We start from the raw sequence: 20004 nt of genomic DNA on the forward strand, positions 1-20004 counted from the left end.
TGAGTACTGTAAGTACAGCATGTCCTATCTCATGAAACAACTCAATCACGCTTTCATGGAGTAAATGGACAAAAATGCAATAAAGAAAATTGCAGCCACATGAAACTTCCCAAACCCAGATTCATGCAAATGTACAAAAATCAAAAATTTCAGTCCCATTTGAATTTGCCATTTGTGAACCTAGAAGCTGCAGATATTGACCCAGTTTCTTCTTGATTTGTGGATCATCAGTATTGGATAATAGGTCTACTCACAATCACACAGCTCAATCCATCAGTTTCACTTTGTACTGAAGATGTTTCATTCCAAAACATTTCACAATATGTAAAGTAACAGTATAGGCTACATTAAAAATTGCATAACATGTTGAGTTTATATTTATGCAAGACTGAACAACTCTGTTTTCCTGAATAGTGTTCTTCAACCTTTTATGAAATTCTTACACTCTACCAGCTGGACCTGATCAAAATCCAATCTGCTAGACTTTTAAGACAAATTGTATTTTCCCTCCAGTTGTTTTCGTACTAGAAGCCCCTGGTATGATACTGTTCTGAACAGGAGCACATATGCTCACCAGGTCTCTGAAGATTAATGCAGCATTGAACTCAAGCAAGGCTTTCAATCACGTGCCATAACTACAGTGGGAAGTTTTGACAGATGGTTTCACATTACCAATAGACGATGATGACAAATAGTTCAAGTTAAGGGACAGCTGAAAGGACAGTTATATAATGTGTTGAGATTGTCTTGGTTGCTTACACAATCGACTGTAACAGTTTGTGTATAACCCCACGCAATATGCCCACAGCATGTTTTATTTATGCTTTTTATGAAAAATAACAGAACCCCCCAAAAATATAGTTGATTGCATTCACTCTCACACACATTTGAATATTGAACATGTAAACTATTAAATGCAAGTTTGTCAAGTTTGATTCATATGCATGTATTTTTATAAACATTTTTATCGCAGCGTCATAAATATTGTACTTATCGTCATAAGTATATGTTCCTCTCGGGAGATTATTTCAACAGAAAGCCTGTGCTTTTCTTTTGGATTTTAAATTTCTTGAATCCTGTCACTGTCTTAATTATAATGTGAAACCTTGGGAATAACTAATAACTTCCAACTAACAAACCAGGATCTTAAAAAAAATGTCAACTTGCATAACTAAAAAACAGAGAGGAGGGCCAAAATCCCCATATCACCACGGAATTTAAATAAAGGAATCATAGATAATGATTTGTCATTCAGGAGCAACAACTGCAGGTTATTTAATCCAAGATAGAAGGAATCACTGGGAACTTCAGGGAAGTAAACGTTTGCGTTTTTTCTTCTAACGTGCCGTAAAACGTGCACTTAGCGGTTAACTTCATTACCGTTCTTTGATCACAGATGGTTTTCTGTTTGTGGTGTTGGGATGGGCTGGGATGCCTGGCCCAGTGTGGAGACATCCCATGTAAAATAGAAAGACAATGATAGGGCCCTAAAACATGCTACACGACTGAAGAGACATGAACTTGAGTCAGTTTTGAAGTCTTAATCATAAGCCTGTAAGGCCAGCCTATAAAACAACACATTTACAAAATAAGCTTGTTTCAGACAACCATATTGAATGAATTGCATCAGGTTGCATAAGAGAGAAAAAAATAATCTCTTAAACATTTAGCTCATTTGTCATTTTGCAATACAGTACATCTTCTGCTGATCATGCTTTTCTATCGACATAGATACTGTCATTCGATGCTTCTCACAAACCAAGTCCAAATCACATTTTAGTGTAGCTCTTCATCACATCTCCAGTCTTAAAGGGCTACACAATGCCAGAATGATGAAAAACAATAACTGAAAATCACCCTCCCTCAATCAATCTATCAACACTCTGCCGAAAAGCGAGAACAAGCTAAAAAAACTCCCAAAAAGACCTCATGACATGAGCTTGTACTTTCATGTTCACTGTGTAATGAGTATGCTCCTTCTAAATGCTTGCAACCCACTAATCTAGGAAACATCAATCCAACCAAAAGATTCTGCCTATGTAAACATCTTACATGTAAGGTTTCTGTGCTGCACATGTTACCATGGTGACCTGGGTTCAAACACAATCTGCCTAAAAATGGTTGAAAATCCTACACAAAACCTCTTCTCTTTTTTTGAGATGTTTCGAAATGACTTCCCTACAATAAAGTGCAGAATATGCACTTTGATGAAAAACTTTGTCGAGCTTTGGTGACATTTGCAAGTCATCAATGTCATTGTCAGGCCTCTGAGCTTAAAATGTATTCATGGCCAAGCTCATGCAGGAAGTGATGAGTAAAAGCAGTAGATCAAAGCAGCAAATTAACAGAGTTGTTCACATTTGACCGATACCCGATCTGCTCAATGAAGTCAGTAACGATCAGATTTGCTTCTCAAATGACTTGATTTGTGTAATTTAAAGGCTTGTTTTTTCCATCTAATATCATCATTTCACGCTTAGATTCATCTTGCAACACTTTGCTGGGGCCACGACTCCTAAGTTAGGAACCATTGCTTTAGCAAACACTGCTGTGACATTTGAACTCAGATCCATCTGATCTGCCTACATAAATAACTGGACTGTGAAAGCACTTTTACTAAACCATTTCTTGCTGCATGGAAAGCATGGATCACTATGTGTGTGAGTGTCTTCACACATTTATTTACTTTCAACTGTTATGAGTGTAAAGGTACATGTTAAAAGCAGCAGAAGAGGAAATTAGGCAAACGGCACCCTGGACGCTGTTGCTAAGAAAGCTTAGGGAATTTCTCTGAAAGGCTTCATAAACTCATGTGTTAATGACATACCGATAAACTGACCAGCACTACGCGTCTTAATAGGGTGTTGTTCTTTCAAAAGATGCCAAAACACCTTCAATGTGTCTGAAACTCTATTGCGGAGATGCAACACCCTCCCTCCTCAAACCATGACATCAAATAATGCTTTTGCTGATGATGGCGGAAAATACCAACTATCACATGGCACCAAGGTTTCCACAAGTGTATATTTCACAAGTGTATATTTCGACCCATCGGCAAAAGACAGGCCTACTTGCCACTATAACAACTTTCTGGTGGTAACCTTGAGCACACCAGTTTGTCCCTTTTGTTTTAATGGTCATCAAACCATTTGGTGACCATTTGTGGCCTCTGCAGATTAGGGGCAAGAGTCGAGGTGCCTAGTGAGAAAACACACTGGTTGTGTGGTTATTTTTTTATTTTGGTAAAGTATGTCTGATACACTGACTGCTTATTTATCTTGAACATGTGTAAGACTAGATGTGTGAAGGTGCCAGAGGCAAATGTTGCTAATTAAATACAAAGGAGTGACTCTTCAAGGTTTGCACATCTGTAAGGGCTGGACAATAAGTTAAAAAGTTGTATTCTCTATATTTGCTGTTGAAGTTAGTAGAGTTCTGGGAACTGAAGTCCAGCAGAGCAAAAGCTGTGTGCAGAATGCAGCAAAAGGCAGGTACAATAAGCCAGTGTTGAGTTTCACAGACAGTTTTTGATGCAAGGAAATGGGTTCAGTAGGTTCATCCTGTCTGAAATGCGTCCAAGAGGCCCATCTTGCTCCTCTGTGAATTGTAAGCCTTTGGAAGTAATTGAAGAGAAGTCATCACCCCTATAAACAGTTGACAATCTTTATGGGTATTTTGTGCACGGTTAGAGTGGCGTGCTAATTGTGTAATCTACAGTAGCTCGACTACTGTTGAAAAAAGGAAATAAAGGGGGCATGGCTGAGTTTAGGCCAACAGCATTCTTCACAGACATTTCTGATTCTCTTCAGCTCTATCATGTTCTTTAAAGCCATATATATGAGTATGAGTGTTTAACATTAGCATATATGACACACCATAGATAAAATTGCCATATAAGGCAACTTCATCTACTCCTACTGTGTGCAAATTTCATTCACAGAAATGTCACGAAAGAGTAAGAAACTGTTTTTCAAACTGCAGATCTTCTAGTTCAGCGTTTGGAAATCAGCAGACAGATGTGTTAAGTTGTGTCAGGCCCATTGACCCCAAACTCCAAACCCTTACTTTCAGTTGCGTACAAAATGGGTACATTACTATCAGCATAGGCTCTGACCGTGGCTTGGAAACGTAAGTCCTGAGGTGTGGAGTCGTCCCATTTGGAGAGTACTTGGGATATGTGGCAACCATTTCTGCTGCAATCCATGCCAAAGGCAGCATGTGATAGTAATTTACTGTACATGTATCTTTGTTTTCTTCTACCAAAGCAACATCTGTTAAGATGATTATGTTGACCACACCTTTAATGTGGTAGGAGTTGGTATTCAAGGCCAGCTTCCCCTTCCAGGAGGCTGAGTCTGTCCTGGTAGACTGATTAGTCTGACTTGGATCGACTTCAAATGTCATCAGAGTCTACTAACCTCTTCTGCAGCCTGTAGCCTGGTGTGGTTTAGCCCACAGTGGGTCTGGAATTAACCTTGCATTACAAATTCTACATTGATCAGATCTGAATACATTTGAATACAACAGCAAAAGAAGAATCCCAACACAAGTGAATCAAGAACTTGTCAGCTGTTGTCTCTTCTGCATTGTTCTTTCAAGACCGTGTGCACCATTGACCCTCAGTCCGTCCTCTGCTGCCAGTACTCATCTTTGTTCTCCTCAAAGCCTAGCCTGCAGGGTTGACTTAAAAGACATGGCATTTGAATTTGTATTTAGTTTCTTGATTGAGCTGAACTTTAGAGTGCAATCACAAAGTAAGTTGATACAAAAAAGAGCAAAGGACTCAACACGTTGGAAAGATACACTATCCCAAAAAACGACTAAGGAGGCAAATCTGGCAAAAAGGAGAAGTTACACTCTGTTACACATAATCAAAGCCATAATCAAAGCCTGACAATATAATGGATGTTTTTATTGACCTGTTCAAATGCCCTCAAGTATTCTTGGCGGTAAATAATGAGTATCACCCACAATGTAAAGACTACTATCTTGGTATTGCGGTGAGTTGCAAAAATAAAATAAACCAAATCCTCTATTGTTATGAACCATATGCGATTTATTAGATGTAGGCACTGGTTCTCCGGTGAAGACAGCAAGAGGATTTGTTGACTTTCACAACCATTAAAAAGCCATCAGAACCACACAATTGCGTTTTAAAAAGCATACACACAGAGATCACAAGCATATTTTGGAAAAAAGGTTAGAGAGCATGATTGGCTACTGCATTACCCAGCATGCTATTTTCTAGAGTATGCATTTACATTATGAGATGCAACTTTCTTGATCTTGTTTTAAGATTTTTTTTTAATGTGCAGTAGATTTTTTTGCACAACAACCATATCAGGGCATGTTACTTTGATTGAAACTTCATGGAAATGTATTAAACAGTTTTATTAGTTATAGCTTTTTGTAGGTTGGTTTGGAGCTGTTTATTTTCCGTGACAATGCTGATTTAAAAGTGTTTTACATGTGCTGCACATAAAAGCTGGGTTAAACCTGTATTCCTCAAATATAAGAATTCAGGATTTGTAAGGTATTTAACAGGCTTTAAGTCCACAAACTGATGCAATCATACATATTATGATTTAATGTTATGACTGTATTTCACTGTAATATTCCACAGATCCCCTACCTCACTTCAACAAACATTACTACAGAAAATAAATACAATTTCACAGACTGGCCAAGCATGTGGAATTTAACAACATTATAAACCAGGCTTGCATCTGCCAAATGACTTCAACATTTTACGGGTGTGTGTTCCTGGTGCAGACTGGGTGATTAAACTATTAACACTTCTTCACCAAAGAGGCAGCTGGTAATGAAATACATTAAAGAACAATACTGTAATAGTCTGTATCGCTTTATGCAAGAAAGGGGAAACAATTCCAAACCTTTCAGAACAAAGGTATTTTTTTTTTACCTGAAAAAACAAGGGTGTCCAAACTCTATATTCTTAATATAGAAATTTGACTATTATTTCTCACTATGTGCATTGCATATGTTTTTATTCTTAATGCTGTGAACCTTTGCACATCCCTTAGAATATATATTTGCACATTCTTGCCATATATTTGCAAATTCTTAATACATTGTACATATTTTTAAACTGTCTATGTTTAACATTGTTTTTGTATTTTCTTTCTATTCTATATTTATGTTCTTTGACAATGCACCAGTACACGCAAGAACATTTCTTTATATGTGAAAACGTCATTGGCAATAAACCTCATTCTAAAACTTATATTGTAAACAAATCCCCGTCTGTGGCTTTTATCCCCAAGCCCATCTGTTCCTGCTGAAGTTAAAAAAAAGCTATATTGTTCCATCTTTTTTACAAGACTAGACACATCCTTAAAACCGCTGAGAACTGTAGGTTTTTGCAAAGGTTATTCACAAAGAAGTACACAGTGCATTTGTAGGGGACTATTTCCAGATGCTGATTCATACACATCTGGTAGTATATATTGTATATTATATTGATGGTAGTCTTCAAAGGCGAGTATCACTAACACAGCCTGAGTACTCTCACATGCTGCATCTTAGCTAATAGTTTCGGCACACTGACTTTAATGTGAAGGCCCAAGACTCTGCATGTCGGGGGTCATTTCTATGATGCCACATTAATAGCAGTACACAGGGCTTGTCAGTAAATTGATCTTGTCAAATTTTAGAGATTACAATAAGCAGACAAGGTCTCTGTGTACCATGAGTGAAGTAGAAGCTGTGCAGCCCAGACATGCCTGGTGACTTGGCAATTATCCTGACACAGCAAATTATTGTAGAGCTCATAACTTTCCAACTGTTTCGCGGGAGCTCATGGCTCTGTAATGCCTCTGCATTTCATCCATAAAGCTTCAGTTTCCTCTGCTTCACTCCAGCTGGAAGGTATAACTGCACCAAGTATATTGCAAATGGGTTGTCTAACCACAGTGAAACCACTTGAATAGTTCCCAAAGTATACAACCTCACTCACGTGGCTCTAAGCCCTAAGCAATCCGAGCTGAGTTTGAGGCACTTCAAACACAAGGAAAGCTTAATTAGAATCAAAGAAATATAGATTTATCTTAAAATGGGATGGAGTGACCACAAAGGATGGACTGATTACAAACTGCCATTATTCTGCTTGTGTGCCTTGGTACTTTCCAAATGCTCAAGGGAAAAACTTATCATAGGAGTATGTAATACAAGCAGTGAAGGAGCAGTTTGATAATATGGGAAGGTTTGAAAATGGCTTGTTGGGCTTTATGTTTGGCTTGTTAAACTCGGTAGCAGACAGTTGCATATTAACACATCCTTCAGATGAGAAGCAACATAAGCATTGATTTGGAGTCTTTTTTGGCAACCTGATAAATGTCCAATATTCACTATGCTTTTAGCTCTGTTAAGGTCTTCACCAACTGTTAATGTTGAAGTTCTTTTGGTTTCTTTTGGTTTGCTTGACATTTTGAGATACAAGCTTATTATTTCTTTCCAAGGGTAAGATAAGAAAATGTTTTGTCTGTCTAATAAATATGAAGCTACTGCCAGCAACCGGTTAGCTTAGCTGTTCCCAATCCTTTTGCTGATTATCAGTTACTTGCTCTAACTTCATATTTAACACACAAAGATAAGAGTGGTATCAATATTCTCATCTAAGTCTGTGCAAGAAGCTGAATAATCTATGTATTTCCCAGAAATGTCAACACTATTTCTTTCACTCTAATCATGTAGTTCTTAGATCTGGGTGATAAAGAAAAATAGGCACTATAAAGAAAAGTTCTCTACTATGATTGCAATGTATGATGCTGTTTTATGTGTTTTTATTTATGGTTTTGTATTAAGCATCGTTATTTCTTAAAAGCATAGGGTAGAAGTCCTACATACTTTTTTCAATTGGACTTCATTTAAATATAACAATGGCAATTTGTTATAAGATATTTTTATATTCTAGATAATCGAGATATAAGGTATGATTTAGGGATCTACTTTGTTCTAGCTTTGGCAAAAATAATTTGGCAAAATAAAAGCTGCTAGCTTGTAACATTAGCAGGTTAGCTTGTAGCTACAACAGCATGGACCAACAGTTAGCATTTCACATCTAAAATAATCAGGCCTAAAATCAAGCTGCACTTGACGGGCGCACCGCAGGACAGAGTGAGGACTTTACAACATGGCGCTTGGTGCTCAAACACAGTCAAAGTTGATGGACAATGTTTTCCTCAAGTTCAATTTTGAATGTCAAGATGTCGGCCATATTATCTGCCCAGATTTTTGGTGCTGCTGTTTACGATGCAAATTCTAAAAAAATGCAAAAATTAACTACAGCAATGTACTACTGTTTTTGTTTGTCATGTATTTGTTGTGGCTGAAAATGGGCTAAAACTGAATTTCGTTATCCATCCCTGTGTTGCATAACGACAATAAATTATCCTTGAATCTTTGAATCCTTGAATTTAATCCTGGATTGGATCATAAAATAATGTTTTCTCTTCAAGCGCAATAAGTAGGCTTCTGTGGGTCCCACATACAAGATCATATAAAAGTTGTACGTACAGTATGTGAGAATGAGGTGAAGCCACAAATAATGTCAAATGAAGCACAGCTCGGACAAGAGCTCAATTGTACCACCAAGTGGCACTGTTGTTCCTCCCACAGACGTATCACCATCAGCCTGGAAAGACAGGAACGAGGTGCCATCCAACGGGGACTTAAACACTCATTCATCAAAATTTCCTGGTAGCATCCCTGATCAACGTCTGCCATTGTTACACAATAACTGTGTTCAAGATGACTTTGGACAGAGTTTATCTAAAGCAAAAGGCTGCTGATAGTTAATGAAGAGGAGTAGGCAAAGTAAGATCAATGTGGCCTCAAGACCAACAGTTCGGGAGCCTCGAGACCAGGGATCTGTCCACACCTCAATCTGTCTCCTTCCCACTGATACACAGCTCAACAGCCTCTCTCCCTCGGCTTCAAAGGCAATGAGCAGCATTGAATTCAAACAATGGTCAAGAAAACAAAATGTAATTTGCAAAATGAAAATCAATATCAGATTATTTCAGGGGGCACATGCAATAGATAAACATTTATGTGGCAGTAAACATGTGCTTCCAACATGCTGCCCAATTTTTCATGATCTAAAGTCTTCAGAACTGCAACTACAGACACCAAAGGCACCACAAGCAGTATAACAGAGAACTTAATATAATTGCAGTAAAGATGAAGTGAAATATGAAAGAAGATGGTGACTCTTTCTTGAGTCCTTATGGATTTGCAGCAGACAGAATGTAAGATTCAGGAAGACAGCTTTCTCATGTACGAGATATAAGCAGAATCAAATATAACTGCACTGTGCAAAAAAAAATTGTGAAATAAAAAAGTGTGACTACTTCTGTCAGTCATTGCAATTAAAACCAGAGCCTGTTTACATAAAATATCCTTCAAATTGCAGAACTGGTGTGAGGCCAGTTTTCCTCAGCAATCCCAGTAAAGGTGGGTAAACTATGACCTCTGCTGATCACAAAGAAAACAACCACCGGTGTAAAAAGAATTACACATATGCATAAAAGACCCTTTTTTGATAGTCTTTGCATTGCTGTGACACTATTTACTCTGATATACATATACAGTGGATAAGGATATCTTCTGTCATTCAAAAAAGACTGTAAGACCTAAGATAAAAAGGTTGCAAAGTTGGCCCATAAGACAGCAATGACCTGAATATTAGTAAAAAATGATAATAGTAGTAGGGGTTTGTTGATATGACATCATTTAATGCAGTTTGTTTACCCTAAACTAAATTACCCAAGAGGTGAAATGCAACTAAGTACCACATTTTTTACATACTAGTACTCTACTGGAGTATTTTCATTCTCTGCCACTTTACGTGAACAATAAAGTCATGTTCACGCCAGCGATTTTACTCACAAAAACTAAAATCATACTTGGTGATATATGCACAGTATTAGAAGATTATTGAAAACTATTGATGCTCTGTTCTGCAATTCTTTAACATTAGTTGACGTTATTTTGTATTTTGGCCCTCTCCTCTGCCCTGAGGAGAGCAGACAGCGCTGATGAAATATTAAGCTAAATTTAATTTGAGGTAATTGATTTGTATCTTTTACAATTGAATTGTGCTTATGGAATAGTTATAGCTCACTAGTACAAGCGCAAATAACACTGCTTGTTTGACTGTTTATGATAAAGATAATACATAAGTGCAAAGTAACAGTGTTAGAGGCATCATTAAACATATCATGATGCCTCTAACATTTAATGTCTACAATCTGGCTTCAATTCACCACACTGCACAATTCTTTATCACAACAAATGTAGCAAATTAAACTATGACTTTAACATGTACAAAATATTGCTGAGCTATCCAGTTAATGAACCATCCATTTTTGTTAAATTATTTAAGTTACAGATTTCAAAAAATTGAATAAGTCAACATTAACTTTTGATTTCACAAAGGACACAAGCAGCAGGCTCCTGGGGGAAATCCCAGTGTTTGTCTGACCCATCTATCCACCCCGACCTCCTCTCTCTGCGGACTCCTGCAGTCTAAACGCTTTAGTTATAGGTAAAAAACAAAAGCAATCTGGGAGAAAATATGTTTCCGTCGAAATGTAGTTGACACTGCAGTTTCATTGTAGGAGAACACATTTTTTAAGGCGACCAGACTGGACAGGTGTGCACACTGTGCCACAGAAAATAATGTGACAAATATTTTAAACTTATTAGACTACAAAACGCACAGTGTGTGAAGGCAGGGAAAACACAAACGCAAGATTCATTTACTGAGACATTCCTCCTTTCCCACCTTCAAAGTTATCTGTTGGATCCAAGTTTTCATCTTTATAAATATTTTTTCATGTGAACAATTTCATATTGGAGGTGCAAGTTTCCTAGGCTCCCTCTTTTGTACTTGACAAGCCGGATCCGTCTTGTCATTGAACTGTGCTCTGCACTCTATTAGCAACTTACCAAAAAACAATCAGTCACTTTCCTCGCTGCAGTCACAACAACGGATATAAGGAGGACTATTCTCTGTCACCTGCCACAAACAACTAAACGCAGAAAATTACATTTTTATCAGCATTATAGTATGTCACAGAGGTCTCTAAATTATACCAGATTTTGCTATGTTGTGTATTTTAAAGGGTAAGATAACATATTTGTAAATAACTGTGTTTTTATGCAGCGTATTTTTGTGTATCTAGACTTTCTTTTTGCTCTTCATGACGCTACACAAGTGTACTGAGACAGCCTAAGATGTCACCCAAGATGAACCAAAAAGTGGTTTTTCGATTTTGTTTGGTTATCATGAGTGATTCATTTTTGATAGTTATTTAAAATTAGAAGAAACTCTTCAGAGTTCCAACTGCAAGAAAACTCTCAAGTGAACTGAGGGGAAGCACCCGCTAAAGGGGAAAAGCAATTATGAGGACTGCACAAGGATTCAGGGTCTCGTAAGAGATAAACAGTGCATCGAGATCGACAACTTGATTTTCTCCATGTTCTCTGATTATACTCTCTGGCTGAGAACATCAGACATTACATATGGTATTCTTTACTCAGTACTTTTCTGTATCAAGCATAACAATGTAGAAATCAATGTGCCATGTTTGAAGGCGCTCAACGGTTTACAACACTGTTTAACAGCTGCAGAAATAATATCTCACTTAGATCCCACCCACTTATCACATTTTTTTTAACATAAAGATGTATGAGGTAAAGGACCAGTAGGTAGGATTTAGGGGGATTTATTGGCAGAAATGGAGGACAATATTTATAACTATGTTTTTATCACTGGAAAACTAAGAATTGTTGTGTTTTCGTTGCCTTGTTCTCTTCATGGAGTCCACCATGTTGCACCGCCATATTTCCACATTAGTCGAGAACGGAAAAAACTAAAACTGGCTCAAGACGGAGACTTCTACGTTTGTATGTTACCTGAGGGCCACCGTAGCTCTCTGATGCGCTTGGAAATAAAGCGGTGAGCAGAGCTCCATGTACAGCAATAGAAAGTGAAATTGTATAGCTTGCTTTTTCTATAGAAGTTGACGTGTGTCCAAAATAAAAAAAATAAAAAAGCTGCAGTTATGTTATGTTGCTTTGAAGGTCATGTATTACCTGTATTATGCTATTTTCTCCTATATACACCTACACTGCATTTTGCAAAAGCCTTTGCTTTCATGGAGGTATCTGGAGCAGTTTGTGTTTCAGTGTCATGGTAAAAGTAAGTAAAGTAAAATTTGTATGTGGTCTCTATGTGAAAACTAGGATTTAAATCAAGAGCTACATTCATTCCATGAATGGTATAATGGTAAAATTGTTTTGGAGCAGCCTTGCAGTACAGTAGTATTACTGATAATTGTACATTTCACAAGTATTTCACATGAGTATGATTGAAAACCTTCAATCCCACTGCTTTATTCATTTGATGCCATTATTTTCACATATAAGAGCTGAGGATAAGTAAGTGTTTCTTTGTTAAAAATACGTCTGAAGCTTCTCAGGGCTCAATACAAGTACTTGTGGCTGTTTTATCTGTATTTTAGAAAAACTGTTGCTCCAGGCTCTATTGGTAATTTGATCTAGGACAGGAGTTTTCAAAGTCTAACGCTGTTGCTGGCTTGTGCCGTAACCATCAGCCTCTCAGTCCGCCATTGCACAATCTGAAGAGAAGCAATGCATTTTGGGGCTGTTGAATATGAATATGTGTTAGAACGTTGCATATTATGAAATTCTTTCTAATTGAGTTTACACCAGGGCATTTCTTGCGTAAGTAAAAACAACATGCTATGCAGTTGGAACGCATTACAACCTCAACTTAACATCATACCTGTTTTTGATTTTGCTATTTTAAACCAGTAACTGACAGAACCAATAACTGACCCTCTGTCTTTGGAATGCATGCATGCACCTGTCCCTTTCACCCTACACAGTATCTTTGTCCCACAACCCTGTTTAACCTCACAAAAAACATCTGATGCAGGATTTTTGTGATGATGTATAAGGTATGAAGTTTTGTTCACCAATCTGCACCAAACATCATTAGAAATCAGAGAGTTTCAGTTACTTTCCATTTTCCCATTTGCAGCTTATCTATCATGTAAACATGCCGTGTTTTCTAATACATTCTGTAATGAGAGCTAAGACACATCAATGACAACCAGCCCTATCTTTGATTCCTGCATGCTTCCAGAGTTGCAAAGGGATCAAACCAAACTGATGCAACCTTGACTGAAAATCTAGTTAGTTGTCCTGCACAACAAAATAAGAGTCAAAGCGGTTGCTTAGCAACAGATATATCACCCTGGCCATCCTCCAGCAGCAGATGCTGTTGGAGGATGTTTTTCAACCCATGACAGAAAATTACAAGTTGACATGACAAGGGTGAGCTCTCTCCAGTCAACAAAACGATCACGCTGTATTGACTGCTGTGAGATATGTGCCTTATAATTTGGGAGGTCAGAGGTCAACAGTGGCATACTATTATAAATGTAGAGCAGGTAAAAATGTCTTCTTCAGACTTTTAAACAGCAGGGATGATTTCATTGTAAGAGCAAGATGGTTGATGTCTAAACTGCTAGTAGCTCTTATTTGATCACAAAATAAATGTCTAACTGGAGCCGTGCATGAATTCCACAAGTCTTATTTTTCTCCATCTCCTGTGGTTTCCTCTTTTATTCAAACAGATAATCAGACAGCCCGGTCTATACCTCTGCTGTCCACATGATGGTGCCATTGCTTTACGTGAGAGACATCCTTTGTAGTCGGAACCGTCTCACAGGTGAACCGCTTTGCAGCATATATGGGTAAAAATAACTTGGTATGGTAATGATGGGAGATTACAAATATAGGCTTCAATATGTACCCTCACACTGTGGCATGAGCACTTAGGCTAGTTGATCCTTTGATGTCACAGAAATAGGCTTGGAAGCAGGTATCATTAGGGTTTTAGAGAGGGAGCTTGAGAGTATGTTCTCCATCAAAGCATGTGCGCTCCTCTTTGTAATGGGAACACTGGATGAGAGCCGCGCTGAAGAGGTCTAGCCATGAGTTTTCATGTTTTAAAGGCAACAGCGTAAGTATGTAAAAAAGGATATGTTACATGTTGCGCTCAATCACAATTAATCTATATGCACAAATTCACTTTTGCAATTAATGAACGCATGCTCGCTTCTCTGCGTCATTTATGAGTTTCATTTGAATATGTTTTCTCAGAGACCGAGACATTTTCAGCCATGTATTCAATACAATTTGGTTTGTAGTAACTTGCAACATCTGATACATTTTTTAAGAGATGCAGTCCAACATAATGAGAAGACATCAAACAAAAATGTTGATACAGAGCACATTTGCAAACCGTTCAATGACAGTGTATATCACCTGTTTTCTTACAATACAAGGTCATGTTAAGGCACTAAAAGCACTTAAGATTAGGGAAAGGCTGTCATCTTGGTTTAATACAGAAAAGTCTGCAGTGATGAATTAGGAGACATGACACGGTTGCTATTTTTAACTCAATTATAATTAAGTAACTGAAACCAGACCTTTCACTGAACTTTACCAAAGTGCTCAAAAGTGGGTCTCAGCATGCTAACCCTAGTCTCTGGTACCAAATTATAATTATCAAACGTATGGTTTAATTATGCAGTGGTTCCTTCACTGGAAAAAGTTGCTTGTGAACATGATTCAGGCAACATAACGTCATTTGGGAAACAATTGATTTCCAGATTTTAACATTTTAAAAAGTCAATTTTGGCTTTGAAGACAAGTCACAACCAGGGTCACGGTCTATTTTTTAAACATTTCATTCAAAAGAATTGACTAATTGGGCAAAATGTTTTTATTTGAAACGTCTATTTCCCTAAAAACAAGATGATGTTGATCTGCCTATTGGAAGATACTAAAAGTAGATGCGTGTAGTTAACGTTTTTAAGATATACCTGACGGAGATTCTGATTGAAATGGCTAATAAAATAAATTTGTGGTTTGGAGTCGGTGTGCAGGCGTTACTCTTTTCATTGATTACCTAATACCTTGACAAATATGAGGTAATGCATTACATGTATAGTAACTTTAAGAAAAACTTCATTTCCATGGTGATGAATTGCACAAGTCATGAAACATTTGATAATTGAATTTCATACCATACAGAAATGTATAGAAGACAATAGCTGGCTGTAAGAAATACATCCTAAACTGCCCATACAAGAGCAAGATGTACAAAAAATTAGCTGTAATGTTAGTCTGCGTGATATAAAATGTGTTCTTGATTTTTTTCTTTCCAGTTGAAGAATGCCAGTATATACTGTGTGTAGGTGCAATCATTAATCTATTAAAATCTTAAAAAAATTGTACTTGAGTTGTTCCATATTATGCAACTTTATAACTGCATATGGACATTTTCAATGTTTAGACATTTATAAACTTTCTGGATACCAGAGATATTACCTTTCAGATGCATACCATAAACTATTGCTAGACATTTGCAGCTATGGATATAAGACATGCCATTCCAGAAATTCCAGTAATAACTGAAGCTATAGAAGTAATAACATTAACTCACAGACTACACAAAATTAGCTCTATAGGTAGTGAGATATGAATTGTGTTTGTTCATGACCATCAGCAGGCAATACCAGTTAAATATGCAGACGCCCTCTTTAAGAAACATTTGCATTTAAAAAAAGGAACATTAGCATAGACTGTATTACAGGTTATTCTGGATATTATAGTAAAGTGTGTGAAAACCTTTCCATTTAACATTAAAATATTGAAGACACTACATATATGCCAGATAGATAACATTAGTGCAAGAACTCTGATGACTGTGTAAACAGGCAAAGTTTCACTCACAAAGATGTCATCTCAATACAGGATTTAAAACGTTTGTTATAAAATGATTTCTCTGCCAAATAGGATCGTGAAAAGAGGCTTTGCACACCTTTTGGATTTTTTTTCTTCTGAAAAAATATCCTGCAGTTTCCATGCAAATCCATCCAGCACCTTGTTCAAATCCAGGGCTCTTATCAGTGTGCTTGATAATAGATACTCATGTACTCTGAGCTAATAGGAGCTTCCTTCTTGGAATGTTAAACATTTTCCCTCCATTACTTTTGTGATTCGTGCAGTTTAAGGCACACAAACAACTTCAAATTTTGTATTCATCCACCCATGCACTTCTCTTGATAACGCCGTCGGAATCTATAATCACTATTTACTTCTAGATTAATATTCTATTTAAAACACATATGATCAGAATATCAAATATGTTGCCTGGTTACAGATTAAGATACCCAACAGCAGTGGTGGAAGAGGTAATCAGAGCAAATTACAAAGTAAAAGTTCTTATACCAAACTGCAAAAACACTCTGTCACAAGTAAAAAATCCTGAATTTAAAATCTAAATCTAAAAGTATTATCAGTAAAAGGACTAAATACAGAAAAGTGTCACTGTTACCGTTACACTATTATATATTATTTCATTAGGTTATTATTACTCGTGCATTTATTTAAAAGCAGTATTTTACTGTTGTAATTGGTTGAGGTGGAAATCATTTTGAACTATTTTGTTAAGGACTGGAACTAATGGTTATTTTCATTATGAATTGATCTGCTGATCATTACTTCCATTAATCGATGGATTGTTTGGTTTTCATACATTATTAAAAAATGATTTAAATAATAGCAAGGAAAAGCTGCAAATCTTCACACATGTGAAGCTGGGTCCATCAATTGTTTTACACGAAACATTTGTTGAACAATCAAAATAGTTGCCAATTCATCTTCTGACAAACAACAAATTGATTAATCAACTAATTGCTTCAGCTGGTCTTGTATAAACTGTTGGGTATTTTAATCTAAAAACCAAACAGGTTTTTAGATTTTTCGTTTTATAAACTCTCTATTTGTTTTTTATGTAAAAATCCTAATTTGTAAAGAAACTTGTAATTTAAGGTGTAAAATAATTTAAATGTCTTATTGAAATGTGAAATATTTCACTTTGAAATGTAATGAAGGATTAGTAAGAAAAGAAAAGACTCATGTAAAGTACAAGCAATTCAAATTTGTAAATAAGTACAGTTCTTCAGTGAATACATCAGTATAAACATCTATCAGTATATCAAATAGTTTGGATTAGTGCCATCTAAAACATTATAATACTGCTGCTTATATTTCAATGCATCAGTACCAAGAATCTGGTATAATAATGTATAATAATATAACAATGACAGGAGGTCATTCTGCATAATGAATACTTTTATGTTTGATACATCAAGTACATTTGACTAATTACCCTTTGATAGTCTTAATTAAATTAAATGCAGGACTTTTAGCAGAGAATTTTTCAATGTGGTATTGCTACTTTTACTTTGGTAAACCATCAGAATACTAACCCCACCACTGTCTCTTTAACGCCTAAACTATACATATAATCCTTCTAGGAGTGCTTAATATACACGGTAAGAAGATATAATAAAGTAACTTAAGAAATGAAACTTTCTAGCCAGCCAGCTTGCTGTTTCCAAAGACAATTAGATGAATGACATTTGACATCAAAATGTTAATAAAGGTTTCAGTCGTTGCCTGAACTGATAATTACAATGGTGTATATAGCCTGAAGTGAATTTAGCAGGTAGTATACTGTATTTATATGGATTTAGTAGCCATTAAATGCTGTATATGCTACCCTAGAAACATTTTCAAGCTTCAGCTGACCTTCCATAACATTAGCTAAAAAACTATGACAAGGTAAAGTCTGCAAAGATGCCTGTGCCTGTGCGGTCCTCCCTAATTAGGCTTATAAATCCGGCCAAAATCTATGCAGTAGCTGCTAGTTCCACTCAGACTGTGACTTGACATATTCTAGTTTTTACCCCAAATCACCAGGGGCATCTCTTGGAGAACATAATCCTTAATGCTCCAATTCATCAAGAGCCAGCAATGTAAAAACGACAGAATGAAGACAAAAAATAAATATAAAATACAGCAGAGAGAGTGCAAACTTTCAGGTTGTTAAAACTCTGAGCTTATCCATTTGGCATCAAGGCCCTTTTGCTCTGCACTCACATTAGTCCAATCTCTTATCGCTCTCATGGTCCAGACAAACTCAGATCTGGGCAACGGAGGGAACATTGAGTTTTATATAAATCAATACTATGTCCCCAACACTTTGCTGCTCCCGGCACCCTAGGGGAGATTATAAAATGCTTGGCCAGATCATCTCTCCCCCATCATTTCTTTCTGAGGTGGATCTTGTCTTTCTCTGTGTCTTTTGAGGCGGGGGGCAAACAAGACAAACACTGTGAAGTTTTACGGCGTAATCTGGGGTCAGTTCCATTTTCCTTACAGTTAAGTCTCAACTGAGTCAATTTGAGTCATACTGCTACGAGTGCTCTTTAAATTACATGGTTGAACTTTTCAACAATACCTTGTCATCTGCTTAAATACTTGTGCGCTAAAGAGGAAAAAGAGGTCAACTGACAGAATCTCCCCATGGTTAAAAAATAACAATGTTAATGACATTAAGAGAAAATCTCAATCAGTTGAAAGAAAATTGAAGAAAACTAGGCTCCACAACAAAAAGAGAATTGCTGTTAATAAACTGGGGAAATGAACTAATCTGACGTTACAAGTGATGGTGTTATCTTGGATTCAGATCCAAGTCCCACAGTAACCAGGTGACTAAAACATCATTTTTAAAGTAAGAATATTTATAAATCAAAAAGATGCTGAACAAAAGATTCATGCTTTTAATTCAAGCAGACTGAATTACTGTCATTTAGTTTTTCCTATAATTAAAAAAACAAATAGCCTTCAGGTCAAACAAAAACACTGAATAAAGATGAGTGAGCACATTAGTCCAGTTTTACCTGCTCTGCACTGGATTCCTGTAACATATAGAGTTGATTAAAGGTCCCCCTCCTTGCGTCACCCATAATGGGCTAGGACCAAGCTACATTGCTAACTCCCTTGTTGACTATTTGACCTCAAGAACACTGATTGTCTGCTGCTGGTTTATTGGTATAGGTTTCAAACAAAAGCTGAAAGAAGATCAGGGATGCAGCCTTTGTTAATTATGCCCCAAAGCTAAGGAGCAAAACTCCCTATAGATTTCAGGGATGTCAGCTCGCTAACCATTTATTAAAAGCCCACTATAAACGTATCTCTTGACTTAAGCGTTGAGCTCGCTATGACTTTCCTTATAGGCCTGAAACTTTTTGGGGCACTTCGCTTTGCACTCATGCACTACTACTCAAATGTTGTATTGTACGCATTCTATGTACTTTTTACTATTTTTCAATTTTTTTCAATTTTATTTTCAAAAATTGAACTAAGTGCAGTCTCTCCCTACAGTCCTGCACTTAGACCACTTAGAGGCTGCTCCAGCTTTTATGTCAATGAATAAGCTGACATGGTGTTATTGAAATCTTACTTGAAAATGTTATTCACAAGACTCAAGGCTAACAAGTAGTAGGCTTAGGAAGCCTTTCAATTCGACAGGTATTCAGACTTTGGGGAGATGGGAACAGGTTGGATTAGATGGGATAGTCTGTTGCCTAAGCAACTGCTACACTCCACTGTGTTCGAAGAGGTTGCTTTATCTGTGAGGATTACACTGGGCGCAGAGAGGAATAAAAAAATAAAAAAAGCTGTTTGCCTCGAGTCAAACAGTTCAGCTCCGAGGCCAAAAGCTGTGTCAGTGCAGGGCTAAATCCTCACTTGGTTTAAACAACAAACAAAAGAAGGGAATCTGTCAACAAGGTGCGAAAAACAAAGTCAAGTGAATCAGAGAAAAGGGTGACAAGGAAGAGGGAGGAAAGATAAGAAGCGTAAAATGAGGCTGATGTATGCTAAGTCCAAAATTATCCTGAAACAGCAGCACTGCGTACCTAAGCTCTTAGGTGAAAAGTGGTTGGATTAGATTTTTTTATTTTTTATTTATTTTTTAGCTGACAAGTGGAAACAGTAAAGCCACGTGGGATGTGTCACAATCCCCAAGAG

At 36.9% G+C, this 20004-nt stretch overlaps 1 protein-coding gene across 1 annotated transcript in view; it reads left to right on the plus strand.

The window, feature by feature from the left end:
• The window catches only part of ptpn11b (protein tyrosine phosphatase non-receptor type 11b), a 263988-nt gene that overhangs the window by 81667 nt on the left and 162317 nt on the right, over positions 1-20004 (plus strand). The gene's annotated exons all lie outside the window — the stretch shown is intronic.

This window comes from Anoplopoma fimbria, chromosome 12, assembly GCF_027596085.1.
Source record: "Anoplopoma fimbria isolate UVic2021 breed Golden Eagle Sablefish chromosome 12, Afim_UVic_2022, whole genome shotgun sequence".
Lineage (NCBI taxonomy): Eukaryota > Metazoa > Chordata > Actinopteri > Perciformes > Anoplopomatidae > Anoplopoma > Anoplopoma fimbria.